The sequence below is a fragment of the Mus pahari genome, chromosome 11, assembly GCF_900095145.1.
Source record: "Mus pahari chromosome 11, PAHARI_EIJ_v1.1, whole genome shotgun sequence".
In the NCBI taxonomy this organism is placed as follows: domain Eukaryota; kingdom Metazoa; phylum Chordata; class Mammalia; order Rodentia; family Muridae; genus Mus; species Mus pahari.
In genome coordinates, this window is record NC_034600.1 from 70,043,776 (window position 1) to 70,059,725 (window position 15,950).

The 15,950-nt window shown below is 43.3% G+C and overlaps 1 long non-coding RNA gene across 1 annotated transcript in view; it reads right to left on the bottom strand.

Annotated features, from left to right (window-relative positions):
• Positions 1-10,929: 10,929 nt before the first annotated feature.
• The window catches only part of LOC110328778, a 40,970-nt gene continuing 35,949 nt past the window's right edge, over positions 10,930-15,950 (bottom strand). The window contains exon 3 of the long non-coding RNA XR_002380887.1: positions 10,930-11,662. This is a non-coding gene — a long non-coding RNA (uncharacterized LOC110328778). The remainder of the gene's footprint in view (positions 11,663-15,950) is intronic.

The following is a 15,950-nucleotide window of genomic DNA, read 5'->3' on the forward strand; positions in this document are numbered from 1 at the left end:
AAGAAGCATGTGAGCTGTGGTAACATTTAAAAGAGTAAAAAAAAAAAAAAAAAAAAAAAAAAAAAAAAAAAAAAAAAAAAAAAACAGCTTAGGGGGAAAAATGTGATTTCTGGAATTATGAATCTCTCTGCTTATACTCGTGAATGGAAACAAAAACCCAGGGAACTTCAGGTCCGTTTCCCACCAGCTTCTCCATCTTTATCTTATATTGCATTCCTTCAGGCTTTTTCGAGCAACTATAACCGAGGGTTTCCGAGAACGTAAGCAATGACTTTTCCTTGATTCCAGCTAGAAATCATGAGCATGGCCAAGAGCTAGAGCTCTCTGACTTTTCCAAAGATACACAGCTGTACACAGTCCGAGGCCCCCCACGTTCCTTCAAACACGTGTGTCAGGAAATGAAACAGATCAGCCAAGAAAAGATGAAGCAGAGGCATGTCTGCCTTTATGTCAATTCCAGTTCCACTCTCATAGCAAGCACACGAATCTACTACTACATGTCTATAGATAATGAAACTGCAAGAAACTGTCCACAGGTCGAGGGTGTCAGGGGAGGGGGGAATCTGTGGCACCATGATCCTTCCCTGTAATTAAGATATTTCCGCTTACTAGATACAGTAAGTCAAAGTACCCCGCATAAGTTTGCTTGGTTATTTAGTCATTCTTCTTCTGACAGATGTTTTCTGAGCCTCCTCCCTGTGCAAGATGCTGTTCGTGTCAAACATAAAGCAATGAGCCAAGCAGACAGCATCTTCATCTTCGCCGAGATTCCATGAAGGCAGAGAAATCAACTCGGAAGTAAAGAATGCAAATGTTCAAGCATAGTAAAAGGGCTCTGGAAACCAAATCACAGGAGAGAGAAAAGGGGGATCCTAGACTCAAATAGCTTTCCTCAGCTTGAGAGTCACAAAGGCAAGATGTGGAGAAAGATTTGGATGAGGCAGATGGACCTGAAGCTGGTGTGTGCTCAAGAAATTCCTGACATTCTATCCACCCAAAGAGAACCCAGAGCGCATCGACGCTCCTCTTCAGTTCCCCGCAAAGTCTCAGAGTGAACAGTCAGTCAGTCACACTAGATTCACAGGAGCCTTAGCCCGTGAGGGAGAAGCGGAAGGGTAGCAGCGGCAGCGGGGCCTTGGACGCCTGTTGGAGGCACGGGCTGCGTCTCTGCAGCCCGTGCTTGCAGGTGACGTGGATGGAAAGCCAGCAGACCCAGAAGAAACTCAATCTGAAACCGATGACCTGCAAGGAGTCAAACTGAAGCATCCTCAGCAGGTGTTGTGATGTGATGCGTATGGCAGTGGGGGGGGACACGCAGCCACCGCGCCCATCCGCACTGGGCAGAGACAGCGCGTGACAGTTCGTGAGAAAATGCTGGACTTCCGTTGAAAGCATAAAGGCGGATTACTAAACTAACTTGAGTGAAGGTTCTGCCCAGTGGATGGGAGGCTTGTTACGGGAACTAAATTCCAGTATAGAAAAATAAAGTAAATCCCATTCCCTGCAGTCGGAAACCTGTGGCTTTGGATACACACCTCCATGTTCTCTTGAGACTAGGAGAGAGAGTGGGAGGGAGAGAATTGGATTTATTCCCAAGCCAAGAGCAAAACAAACGTGGGGGGAAGCCCACGAGAGAGGTCCACAGTATCTCTGTTCCAGGTTACAAACCAGGACCATGCCCCTCTGATAATGAGATCCCTTTTAAGGCTAGCACACCCCCACTCTAGGCTCCCTTCTTTGGAGAAGCAGAGCTAGAACATAGCTTCCAGATGATAAGGGAGCCCGGGCCTAAATTAAGTCAAAGCCTAATGCTTGCCTGAAACACCAGTGGTTCAGTTCATCTGTTCTCTCTCATATTAAATACAATCAGGTGCCCATTAGCACAATAAACATGGAGAGAAGAGAAAGAGAAACAGCACAAAAGAGCAAACACATCGTACTTAAATGCATATTAGACGCAGAAATGCCCAATCAAAAGTAACAAACTCTAGATTGTAAATTATTTCTTTTCTTTTTTGAGATTGCAGTATTCCATCACTCCTTGCTTCCCTTCCCCCCTCCATACACCTCTGCACCCCATCCCCGCCCAGCACACACCCATCCTCACTCTCTCTCTCTCATGTATGGCTTCTTTTTCATTCATTGTCTATACGCACATATAAGTATAATATTCCTAAATATGTAAGTAAAATGTGCTCAGTATAAAAACAAGCTCTGATAAATATCCTAGCCAAGATCTAGGGGAAAGTTTTCCTGTATTGGCCTCTGAATAAGTAAATGAACCATACTATTGACGATTTCATTCCCCTAATGATCTTTTGCAAAAACCTTCAACATAAAAATAGCCCAGGAGGAAAAGGCAGAAAACAACACAAAAAGAGGATCTGGGAGTTGTAAGGTCATGTTTCAGAACTTAAGCTGTTACAATAAATCGACTATTAGTATAAATATCAAAATAATTTGATCCATTCAATCAACTCATTTTTAAAATATACAAATAAGTCCTTCAGAAAAGACAGAAATTGTAGAGAAGTGTGGTGTTACCTTGGAACCTGACAGAGGGTCCATCGGCCTTCAGAAGGAGTTGGAGGAGCGACTGAGGAGTGAATATCAGCAATCCATTGTATGTATCTAAATATTATAATAATAAAAAATAGAAATTGGTTTTTAAGAATCATCACATAGAAGGAACTCTGAACGATTCCATCAGTTTTTCGTAGACTATGGTTTGTAAGTTTCTCTTTCTTCCAAAAGGAAGCGGTCTGTCTTAGCATGATGCATGCTAGCTACTCGTCAACCACTTTCACCAATGTCAAAGTTAAAAAGAAAAAAAAGTTACTTCTTCCTTCAGCAAACTGATTGAAGTCATTGGTCTTGTTGTGTAAGGTACAGTGTCATGCCATCATGTGTCTGCCCCAGGACTCTGACTTTACTCCCCACAGAAATAGGGAAATGGCTGGCTCTTCCTGTCAGTTGACCTGTCTCCTGATTCCTGTCCCTTTCCTCCTCCTCCTCAGGGACATTGGCCCACCCTCTCTCTGTGACTCTTCTAGATCTCTCATGGACCAGTTTTCATTTTCTCTTTCAGCTTTTCAGGATAGGAATTTTAAACACTCCAATTAGCTTACAACCAAGCTGGGCAGGCAGCACCAGCGAAAGGGAGAGTTCACACATTGCAAGACCTCACCACGACTCCAAAAGTCATTAACCAGGGTTTAGCCCTTCCAACATCGATGACAGAACACAGTGTTAAAGTGGTTTCTGAATGTTTTATTATTTGTTACCATGTGTTTGAATGCTGATCTTTTGAAACAAAATGATTTGAATACCAGAGCAACTGGACGCTTACCTTCAGACATTTTTCAAACTCATGTATAAGCTCCTTATTTATAAGTGAGACATTTTGTCTCCTCCCTTTCCTCTGGATATCATATTTGTATCTCATTCCCTCACAAGATTGACCAGAAAGCGGCATCACTTCGTGTGGAGGTGTGTTCTGTTTACCACCCCACCATAACATGTGGATTCCAGCAGGTTCTTTGAAGTTTACATAGTTCTAACTCCTTTGTATTCTTACCTCACTCAATGTGGTTTGAATACATTATACTCAAATGAGTATTTGAATGGTACAATCGTCTTAGGAGTTAGAAATATTATTATTTTGAATTTCATTAAAATAACAAACCTGCATTTTATAACATCCTGCATTAATTAAACTTGTTCTTTGATGATGTTGTGCATTAGCTGTGCTGTGTCCTGATTACCCTCTAACACACACACACACACCCTCTCATCTCCCTCCTGCCAGTGCCCACTCTTCCCTACAAATGCCTTTCCCACAGGTTTGAAACTACCCACCAAAGCTTGTAGACTCACTAATGTATACACAACTGCAAACAGTGACTCCCCCACACCCAGAATCGGTCAGTAGCCAATAGCTCACCTGAGGAATATAGGGCCCTCTGACCCTGACTGTTGGCAAAGCCTGTCTTGTAAAAGCCAGGGAAAGGTAACCATAGCAAATATATAACACATTTTTATAATTAATAACCAATAAAATGTAAAACATTTTTTTAAAATGCATCTGTTCACGAACTGGAAAGGGAAACTTTCAGTGTCTGGATGAAGTGTGCATGCCGGTTTTTAGCGCTTTGAGCTGTTCAGGTTTTAGTCTTCTTGAGGCTTATTTATCAAAATAAGGGCATACCATGAGAATTGACATATGGGGAGGGGGGAGCATGCCATTGCATATAAAGCTACACAAATAGGACTTTGAAAAAAAGAAGTGGGAAAGAAAGTGATTGAGCACCACTGTGACTCATTATCCAAGAAAGAGCTGCATGGAAATTGCATATTTAGAGACCTCATTCACCAAAATCCTCCTTCTATCCAACCCTGGGAAGTCCTTACCTGTAATATGCATACCTCAGCATGAATTCTACCAACTGATCCAAGCCCCCAGACAGATGGCGCCCTTTGCTATTTGCTTGTGTTCCCTTCTCTCAACCCTGTATAAAGTAAGACACAAATAGTTTCTTCCCCTTGGTGGGAGTGGAGTGAATTACAGTGGTCAGGCTCTAAAACACTTGGCACGGCATTTTTTTCCCATTTCCACCTCACAGCTTGAGAGCTTCAGAGTGACATTTCAAAGGTCAAACCATCAGTCCGTTCACGGCCTTGCCCCTCTCCAGTGTGGCTGGAGTCACAACTACATATAAGGAGAAAGGTTCTGATACTAAAGGTCAGTCGCCAGATGCAGAGGGATGTGCTGGAGGGAAGAAAACACACGCCAGTGAAGGCGTCATTTGGAGTTGCTATCACAGTGTTTGTAAGTACGGAGGTCAACTAGAGATGCTCCTTCTTGCTTATAACACAAGCAGTAGAAGAGTAGATGACAGCAAGAACTGAAAAGGTTATGAGAAGCAAACACTTCAAACCATCTCACTCTTCCACTTGGATTTTTGAACAGGGGACAAAAACATATGGCTTGTCACTGCCCTCACTCAGAATTGTTGGTATCAAGTCATAATCTGTAACTAGTTGCCTCTGGTCACTAAATCTTGCAGGTCCATCAGGCAGTGTTGAGGTTTACATAAAGACCCTAGAAGCCATTAGACTTTGGGGTGTTTCTTCAAATATGAGTTCAAGAACCATGTGTAAGGCTTCTTGAAATATAGATTCCTGGACCCAATGGCAAGACCAACTAAAGCATACTTGGGTGTGAGAAGAAACAAGAATTAATCCCTTTAACAAGAAATCTAAGCCTCAAGGATCAACGCCTGAAGAAACCCAGTCTAGAAGAAAAGAACACAAACTTGTAAGAGTTGTAGATTAAAGTCCCAGGTATGTTACCGTTGAATTGTATTTATTTTTGTATCATATGAATATCCATTATACTAATGTCAAAACATCAAAAAAAAAAAAAAAAAAAAGAGGGGAAAAAATGAAAGGGTAAGTTTTAACTCTTTCTTCACAAGCTCACCTGACTCATCCCAACAAGCCTTGCACACACCCAGGTTGTATCTTAGTACTTTCACAAAGCAGTTCTGTGGGACTAAGCCCCTGAGGGGGTGGGGGTATCCATGATGTATAGGAAGTTAGTATCTGCAATGAGCAGAGAGCGAGGGAACAGGGGACAAAGAAGACTGATCTAGGAGGGAAATATGATCACAGTCCGCGGTAGACGTGTATAGAGATGTCAGGCTAAGATCTCCATTCTCTACAATTAGCATATGCTAATTTTTAAAAGACAGTAAAGCATCTCCGGCGATCTCACAAGCCCCCCCCCCCCCATAGCTCAAGAGCTACAGGCAGTTAGTGAGTGCCCCGAGAGGAAGACTCCGTCTTCCTGTAGAATAAGGTCCCTCACTGGTTATCCAATACCAAGGAGTCAACTCTAAAACTATATATATATATATATATATAAGCAACACTAAATGGGCTCAGCAGGTTCAGTGCATGTGTGCGTGTGTGCCTGTGTGTCTGTAAGTGTGTGTGTGTGTGTGTGTGTGTGTGTGTGTGTGTGTGTGTGTGTTTTCAGAGGTAAGGAGAAAACAGGAGAAGTTGGAGGAAAGAGAAGAAAGGGAAATTATTTAAATGCAGTACTCAAAAAAAAAAAAATTTAAAGAGAAAGAAATAAGTTGAAGTGTTGAGACACCCATCTGGAGTAAACTGCTTGCTGGTTCAATCCCAACATGACTTCCCATCTCCAATACCATTCTAAGCCAGCCCCATCACCTTCTCCCTCTGGACCACTCTACCGCAGGAGCTCCTGGCCAGCATTTTTATCCCCTCTGTTGTTCTGTAACACAACACAGCAGAATGCTGTTGGCACACGGGCCACAGTACATCTCTCCCTTCTGCTTGACAAAGGCACCTCGATGAACTTCTAAGTCTGAACAAAACCCCATTGGCTTACTCTGGCCCCGCCTTACTCAAATGGAGACTTGGTTCACACCACACTCCGTTCCTCATTCGGTCCCTTCTGGATTGGCCTTCTTCCTAGCTATCCTTCTACCAAATCCTTCAGTTTTCTTCCCGCACTCCTGAGGTTCCTCCCCTCGACACACCATTCTGAGGTCTTCTTTAGAAGTGATCTGGGAGACACACTCCCAGGCAACTCCATCAACACACTACTCACAGCACCGCACCAGGCAAAGGAAAGGGAGGGGCTTAGCTTTTCGAAGGCACGAGCTCGCTGCGGTCCCAGCAGGGTGTCTAAGTCTCAGCGGATACTAATCAGTATCTCGCCTACTGCGCGTTTGCTTATCCGTACCTGGAGATGCTTTCTAGAATGTGGCTTCCTTGAGACACAAGGCTTTGCCTGAGATTTTCCTCATTCCAGCTCCAGGGTCACAATCAAGACCCCGCCCATTTGTCCAATTGCTCAATCCTGAAAGACCTGGGCCTGATGAAAGCCTTCACCCAGGAGGTATTAAAAAAAAAAAAAAAAAAAAAGCAGGACTGCACAATTGCTGAATAAGCTTAGCAGGCATGCAGAGAGCACAGCAGCCTCTCTGCTGATTCTCTGACTGAGTGGGCACATGCTGGGATGAAACTATTCCAAGGACCTGCTCCGTGAGAGGGGCTGTTCATTAGCGCATCCGAAGTATAAACAACTCTTAACGCAGCCAAACTAGAGGGCCAGCAGCAAACGAGGCTGCTGGCAAGGGTCCTCGCCCAGCGCCAGGCTTTCAGTGCTGTTCCCATGAAAACCATTCCTCCTGCCAGGCAGTCAGCCTCCGGTCTCCTTGGGCACTAATTGCTCTGCCTGGTTAGACAACGTAGAAAACACACTACTCTCAACGCGACGTAAGGGGGGGACGGCAAAGAGAGCGGTGTTGGCTTTTCAAAAGCACAAGTTCTGATAAAAAGGAAAACACGGGGAAAATATTCCGAGAGAAGAAAATGTTTTGAGATGACAGAGAATAAATACCTCATCTGGGAAGAGAAGAGCAGGTCAGACCTACAGCCGTGATTCTCCAAGAAGGCCACTCACTGCAGCCCAAGTAAAAAGGCATAGACTCAGGGATGCCTGGAATCTCGTCTTTGACAGGGTAAAGACCTTTTGTTTTCCCTTTAAGTAAACATACTGTCTACTGAATCTGCCCCATCCACACCCACTGGATCCCTTGCTGGTTATAAACAAAGACACCGAGTAGGCTCTGTGGCATCAGCTGTAATCCCAGCTATTCTAAAGGTTGAAGATGCAGAGTCCTTTGAATACAAATGTTAAATACCAAGCTGGAAAACACAGAAAGCTGTTCTACCCTCAAAAACTAAGAAAATAACAAAAAAAGAAAAGAAAAGAAATTAGTGGATATTGATATTCAAAAGCACAACTCTCATATAAATATAAACAATGCATATTAATATTAATAAATTAAGTATAAATATGAATATGCACAGCTGGCAGCTAATGACAGGCTTGGCTCTGAATAATTTTTATCTGTCATAATTATCCACAGCACAAAAATATCTCCAATTTCCAAAACCACAATTTGCTCCTAAAACTCCTTAAAGTGATTATAGCCTTCTACCCGGAACTCTACAACAGAAAGTCACTCCGAAATTACAGTACAGCGAGGAGTGCAGACAAGGATCTGACCTCAGTTAATGCTTAATGTCCCAAAATCATGAGCAAACCAACTGTCTATAAACAGGGAAGCAGTAAGGGAAACTTATTAAGTATGCCTGTGATATGTTACCCAGTTAACTAAATGATATCAGTAAATCTGTCTTTTTCACGTTGAATCAAGTAACATAGACATGCCAATGGCTGATCACCTTATTTAATGAGAAATTGATGAGTACCGTTCTTCTCTAAAAGCTTCTAAAACTTAATATTTATTTGCTATGCATGTCAATTAATATTGCAACCTAAGAAGGGAAAATGTACTTTAAAAACATTTGACAATGTAAGCAAATGAAATCACTCTCCTACACTTTGGAGTGTTGAATAATAGTAAAATAGATATTATTAATAAAATAAAATAAAATAAAATAAAACCCTCGTCAGATAGGAGAGCACCAACCAGAAAACAGCAAGAGTGGACGGAAAGGGATAGAAAGGGCAAGGGTCCTATGGGACACGAACGCAGAAGAAGCTGCTGAGGGTGGAAGACCACATGGGAGGAATTGGGGAAAGAAGAAGAAAGAAGCGAAAGACATAGCTAAAACAAATTTTGTCTGCAAAATACACGGAGAAAAGCTGAAAACACTAAGACGGGGCTCATGATAGCAAGCTGTGCATTAGAGAGTCCCTCCAACTTCCTGAAGGTTCACAGCAACACTCCCTACTCCCACAGGAGTTGGGAGCCTCCTCTTGTCCCATCTCTACTTTTCTGTTGCCACAGACAAGGTGCTGAGGCAGGGGAAGTTGGCTACTGGCTAGAAAGCCCTCTAACCCTCCTGTAAATCGGTAGCCAAAGGACAAGCAGACCACTCGGAGCTTGGACGGAGAGAAGCGCCTCTGAGGTAAAGAGAGAAGGGAATCAAACAAAGCCTTGTGGAGACCAGGAACCATTTGACTCCGGGTCAGTGCTACTTAATACTGTGGAGACAGTCCTATCCGTTTCTTGGGGTAGAGACCTGCCTGGCTAGTAAATGCTTAGATAAATCTGCCAGGTGACTAGAACCTGGGACCAAGCCCTGGGACGGATGAGGCTGATCTCATTATCCTGTGAGTGAGGAAGGTAAAGAAAGGTGTTTTGTTGGGATTGCATGGAAGACAGATGAAGAAGAACTTGAGAGAAAAAATATGTGTGTGTGTTTATGTGTATATATATATATATATATATATATATATATATATATATATATCGACTGAGGTAGGATAACTTAGAAAGATGTTCTGTTAGTAGAGTTTAAGAACCCAGGAAATTTTCCCACAGGCCTGGCAATGTAGGACTACAGTTAGGATTGAGCATAATTTTGACACGTGTGGATTCAGGGACCACTCAGCAATGTAAAGAAACATCCAAGCCTCCCGGAAGGATTGCTTTGTGGTTCACAGTCCGGTCTTCAAGAAGCAATACTTTCTGAAGGCAGGAGCTAAGGTGCTTCTTCATTGATTTTTGAGGGCATTGCCCTAGTTGCGTTTGACACAGAGACAACCATATTCTCTGTGGCCATGAGCCCACACTATTTGGGAATGAAAAGTTTAAACTGGAGAAGAATTCTTAGAGAATGAACCTAAACCAAAGGGCTCAGGAAACCAGAGAGAGGTGAATTTGAAAGTTTTGAAATAATGTCGCTAAGTATATTCTTCTGTGGTCACTTCAGAAATATCTACAACTGGTGGTTAACCCCGATAAGATGGGTGGGCATCTCACCAATCTGTTTCAAGGGTCATAAGAATGAAAACTGGGGCTTCTTGAAGGAAGAAGAAACTTATTTCCATTTCTATCACTCAGCTTAAAATTCATGCTCGAAGTTGCATGAAAATTGCAAACCAAATCTCTAACCAAACCAAAGCGAGCAAAACCAACGAATCCTGACCCTGTTAGTTTAGCTATACTCATGGACATTTGCAAACCACACATTTTAAGATGCACAGAGAAAATTCACTTTTGAGAAATACTTGTTACCCATTTTGCCTTCTCTGCCAGAAAGGGGTTCCTGTTTCCAGAAGGGAGGCACTGATTGCTGCATTCCAGGAACAAACTTCACATTCGGGATCTTCCTAAATCTCTCTTGGCTCCAATAATGATAAGGGCCATCCATCAACCCATATCCTAAACACCAATGCCATTCTCCACTCAGAAGCTTTCTCAGAAAACCGACCCACATCCTTAATCTACTGTTTGGTTTTAAGTAAAGGCCCATTTCTAGCATTCCTTTGAAAGGTCTGAACTAAAACTTCATGTGGTGTCTGTCTATCTGTCTGTCATGTGTCTGGAGCTTCCCCTCTTGGTCATGGTGAAGCTTTTCAACGCCACTGTTTGTGGGTGCCAACCCTTTGCAGAGGAATCTGTGGCCTTTGTGGTGGTAATCTGAGCTATTATTGTTTGCCTATTTTTATAATGAGACGCTCAACTCTAAGAAATATTTGGCAGTGAATACTTTCAAAGTTGAATCCCACAGCTAAGTAAATTAATCTTCTAAGATGTCACTGTCTTGTTCAATAAACCCTACATTTAATCCATCATGGGGGGAAAAAGGTTCAAAACTCATTAGTCATTTACAGTAAACTGGCTCTTTCATCTACAGAAACAGATTCGTAGCAGCATAACTTCTGTAGTCTACATGACTTCTGTAGTCTATTAAACTAAGCAATTACTAACTGGTAAATGGGTATTTTTCTTTGTTTTTTTGTTTTTGTTTTTGTTTTTGTTTTTTTTACCTTCTTATCATATGAGATGACTTAAGGCAACTTTCCGGCAAGTATGTAATGTGGACCGAGCATGCATTTTAAGTTGAGAGAGAGAAATGTGGCCAAATTTCTTCTTCCTTCAAGATCCCTAACTTTCATTCCTATGACCCTCATAACCAACTGGGTGTGGCCCAACTGTCCCATCCATGTTAACCAGCCATTGTAAAAAATTATGTCTACAAACCACTTCCCCAGAAAACCCCTAGATTGACCTTTAACTGAATAAACTGAGTACTGTACTCTAGCAATGCTGAGGAATCAAGTATCTTAGTGTAGCCATCCTCAAGAACCCATGATGCCACGAGGGCTCCAGCATCCACAGAAGACATTAGTGACATACTTCATCACTAGCAGATAACCAAGGAAACCACTGAATAGGAACTAGCCAACAGCTTCCAAAGGTGCAGTGCATGGTCAGAGGGCTACATTGTTTCAGGCTCGGGAAAGAACATCCTGATGAAAGTCACAGTTCCTTTCAGAGCAGAGCTGCTCACCTCAAGGCATCGAGAAAGGAGAGAGGGTGTGTGTGTGCAAGGTGTGTCCCCGAGTGTGAACCCTCCAGGCAGGCCCCACCTCCTAACATTGCCTCCCGCCGCCGCCATCAAGGTGTAGCTTCATTAAGTGGGTCAATCCACTGAGCCGATTGGATCCTGCAGAGTCTAACCACTTCTCAGTGGTTGAATCCACCGGCTGGCCGACAGTTCTTCAATGCATAAACCTTCTGAGGGGAGACTTCATATTCAAATCATTCATAACGGGAAAGATGTTATCTGGGTACCTAAGGCATAGCTGTCCAAGAGAAGGTAATCTAGTGGGGAAACTGACAAGTTATAGCAAGTATACAACATGCTACACATGTGTGAGTGTAGTTGGTGCATACTCGAGCACATGCATACACACACACACACACACACACACACACACACACATACACATGGCAGGGATAGCTTAGCCCACTGGTTGACTTTGCTTTTCGTCATTTACCCAATTCAGTCATTAAAGCCAATCATCATTTGTTTTAAGTAAACCCTACACATTAATGAAAATGTTACCTTAACCGAAATATCTTCAAATTTAACAGATTTTGATTTTACCCATGAGAAGAGTTTTCCATTGTCAAAGCATAGGATTATTTGCTAGCTCGATGGCACAATAAATATATAATAATAAATAATATAAAGTATATTAGGATTCATCAACTTAGAGAACTTTCTTCCCAGCCTTCCCAATGCTTTTACCTAGCACAGGTTCTATCATTGAGAAAGTCATTGAAGGATGAGGACCTTTCCAGAGTGACTACAGTCACCTTTAGTCCAACCACTGCCTTTCTTTTCAGACTCCAGCAGGCTCAGCAGCACATAGCTCCCGACAGTGAAAACAGTAGCCTGGGGAGGTCCAGCCCACACCGGCCCTACCAGTTTCAGATGTGCCAACCTCCTGCATTATGTAAGTCAGTCTCAGCTGATCACTCCATAAGTGTGTGCCCATGTGTGCGTGTGTGCGTGTGTGTGTGTGTGTGTATGTGTGTGTGTGTGTGTGTGTGCACTGCTTCTCTGAGAAATCCTGATATAAGTCTCTTAAGCTTTCCACATATATTTACCCAAAAGACATAACCACCATTAATAAGAACTCCCTTTGCCATCGATTAAATAACTTATTTCATTGATCTCACCTGAGAGAACTGAGGATAGCTTTTTATTGTTGTTTTGTTTCGCTTCTTTCTTTTTCTTTTTGTCTGCCTCAGGGAGTCACATACCTGTTTTTTTTTGTTTTTTGTTTTTTTTTTGTTTTTTTTTTTTTTTTAAGACTGCAGTTGGCAGAACCAGACACGCTCTGTTCTCCATCCAAATTCTGCTTCCTTATTGCCCAAGGTTTGTTAGGCAATGGACACTGGCCAGGCTCAAGGGATGGCAGACATTCAACCTAACCGCTGAATGCATATGTCAGGTATGGATGAAGATTGGCTGGGTTGCAATTAGCCGACCAAAAAGATATGGTGACTTGGGGCTGTCGAGTTTGTCTGCTGAGGAGCTCTGTATTATCATACCTTCCTTTCAGGGAGCTTATTCAATTAATTGCTCTTCTAATTAACAATCAGAGAATGACCACAGTTAGCAAAGAAAGAGCCGAGCAGACATTTAATGAGGTGACTATTAGTCCCTCGTGAGCCTGCTTTTTTTTTTTTTATAAGGTTTTGCTCAAACGACTAAGATTTCCCTTGTTGCTAAGGCAACCAGCCCTTCAGGACTAACAGATCTATATATCATCCCAGGAGGTAGTGTCTGCAATTTGATAAAGAGAGAAAAGAAATCATGTAGCTACGGGCCCTTATCACAGAAGAGAGCAAAATTAAAACGCAGGAGGGAGAAGCAGAGTGGTTGGGATGGCGGATGTGGGGTTTAAAGGGTGGAGCTAAACGCGCAAATCCACAGTTGGAAGATAACTTTCTTTGGGAATGAAAAGATGCTCAAGAGGGGGAAGTAAACTGAGAACAATGGGAGGACAGGGCAGGTGAGGAGTGATGGAGAAAAAAAGAGCAGGGGTCTGACCAAAGAATGGAAGGATGGACAGGGAGGCAAATCTGAGAGGGGAGAGGAAAAGGAACAGTGAGAGTTCCTGAAAACACTCCAAGGAGTCATCTTATTTACTTACTATTTACTATGCACATAGTTCTGTGTATAAATACACATACAGTTTTTAAAAAGCTCTTCTCATCTGGACTAATGCTGCTCCCTCCAAGAGTCAAAGGACTCCCCCCCCCCCACACACACACACACAAGCCCCAGAGAGCTGCCTCTCTTTGCCTCCCCCATACTGGGATTATAAGTATGCACCATCAGGCCTGGCTTTTTATATTGCCTTATGGGTTTAGGGTGGGGGTGGGGGAGGGGATGGGGGTGGGATAGGGATGGGGGGGATTGAACACTGGATCTTCTTCACACGTGTAAGGCAACATCTTTACAAACGGAGCCATCTGCCATCCTCGAAAGGGCTGTCTTCATGGTAGTCACGGCGTAACGTTCTTCCCTGCTGGATAAGCTTTTCAATTTTTTAATGAAATTATAATGTAAATTCAACGGAGTTGCACTGTCCTGACAGCATGAGTGACTGGAGGTCAGGACTCATAGTGACCGCACACTAAGGGGCATGTGGGTGTCAGCTTAGATTCAGTCAGGAAGTAAAGAAAAACACTTCGAATCTTTCTAGCGGAGAAGTATTTAACATGGGGGATTTGATTACATTGTGGAAAAGGTTGGAGAGCCGGGAAGGGAGAGATGTTTTGACAGATTGGGAGCTATCTGCTGGACTCTGGACTCATCCAACCTGCTGTTCAGGAGCCTGTAGAGAGAGGTTGGTGACAGGATCGCAGGCACAGGGAACCTGTAGCCACTGATGAACCCAGAAAGGAAGGGTTTGCATTTCTCTCAGCATCTAATCTCATGGGCAAGTCTCCTGTTGGTAAGATCTCTGCTGGAACTTTCTGGAACTATGAGACATAGCTTCCAGGCCAGGAACCAGGAGACATTCTGGGACTCAGGAGAGGTCAGTTGTAACGAAGCGCTTTAGGAAAGCTTCTTGGGCACTTACTCCAGTCCCCCGCTCAGCCCCCTCCCTGTGACCATTACTCTATCATTTCCTGACGCACACTGTACTGCACTACAACCGCTCCAGCGTTTGCTTTCATCTTATTATTTCCGCTATGTCTTTCCTCCGTGTTAATACCACCCGCTTGTTTTGCATCTGATCTCACTCTCGGAGAATTTTTAAAGAGTAGAAGGTGAGCTTCACGTATTGATAAGTGATTTTTAAGTAAAAAAGAAGCAAGGAACCATTTAAGATGCTAAGGGTGCAAGGTTGGATAAGACAGCCATTTTGTACCCTTGATGAAGCTTACATGATAAAATGTGAGACAGAGAACAAACAGTAAATATGCATTTATTAGTAGATGCTGATATACGTTCTGAAGGAAAGATAAAGTAGGGCGAAGTCTTGGAGAAAAACAGTGGCTTGCATTGCGGGGACGAGGAAAGGTGCTCCGGAGGGAAGATCTGCAGGGTAGGAGAGAAAGCCGTGTTCACAGTTAAAGCACCGTGCACCGAGGCAGAGGCAACATGGCGGGTTTGACAAATGCATGCTACCGGAAAGAGGCAGTAAGAGGATCTGCGAGAAATGAGACCGGAGGGCAGAGGTGGGTCACACAATGCTCACATTTAAATTTTATTTATTTATTTTACTCTTAAAATATTATAACATAATTACAATATTTCTTCTCTGCCTTTTCTCCCTCCAAAACCTTCCATAAGCTACTCCCTGCATTCCTTCTAATCCATGGCCTAGTCTTTCCCTGTTATTTCATGCACACGTGTGTGTATATATGTGTGCAAGCACATATTCCTAAATGTGGTCTGCTGGAGCTGTATCATGTTATCCGTATCCGTATGTCTGTTTTTAGGGCTGTGCTTGGCATTGGACAACCAATCAGTGTGCTCTTCCCCGGGGGAGAGCCACGTCTCCTCCTCCTATCTCTCCTCCGTTGCCCATCGCTCTTTCTAAGGTTGAGGCCTCCTGAACTTTTATCCTGTCCACCTTAGCATGACCACTGGTGCTGTCCTTGTGCAACTCTTGCTTGGACAGTCATGTTGGTGGGACCTTATGGATGTGGTCCTGATGTTACTAGGAAACGCAATCCCATAGCAAACTAATCCTCTGGCTCCTGGCTTCCTTCAGTCCTGTCTTCTGCGGTGTCCCCAGAGCCTTGGGTGTGAGGGTGCTTTGTAGATGTTTTCACCTGCTCTGAAGTTTGCTTGGTTATGCTTTCCTGTAGTAGTCACTGTCTGTTGCAAAGAGATGTTTCCTTGATGAAGGTTGAAGACTCTAGTTATCTATGGCTGTAGGGCTAAAAATTAATAAGCTGCCTAGCTACCCAAAAGAAGAAGTGGGGTCTGTGAAAACATGAACTTTTCACCCTCCCTTGCTGCACAATGGTTCCTGGAGCATTCCTGAGCGGAAAGTTTCCTGGAACAATCACAATGTCCCAAAGCCCCTGGTCATAATGATCCAACGCCCCTGTGGAATG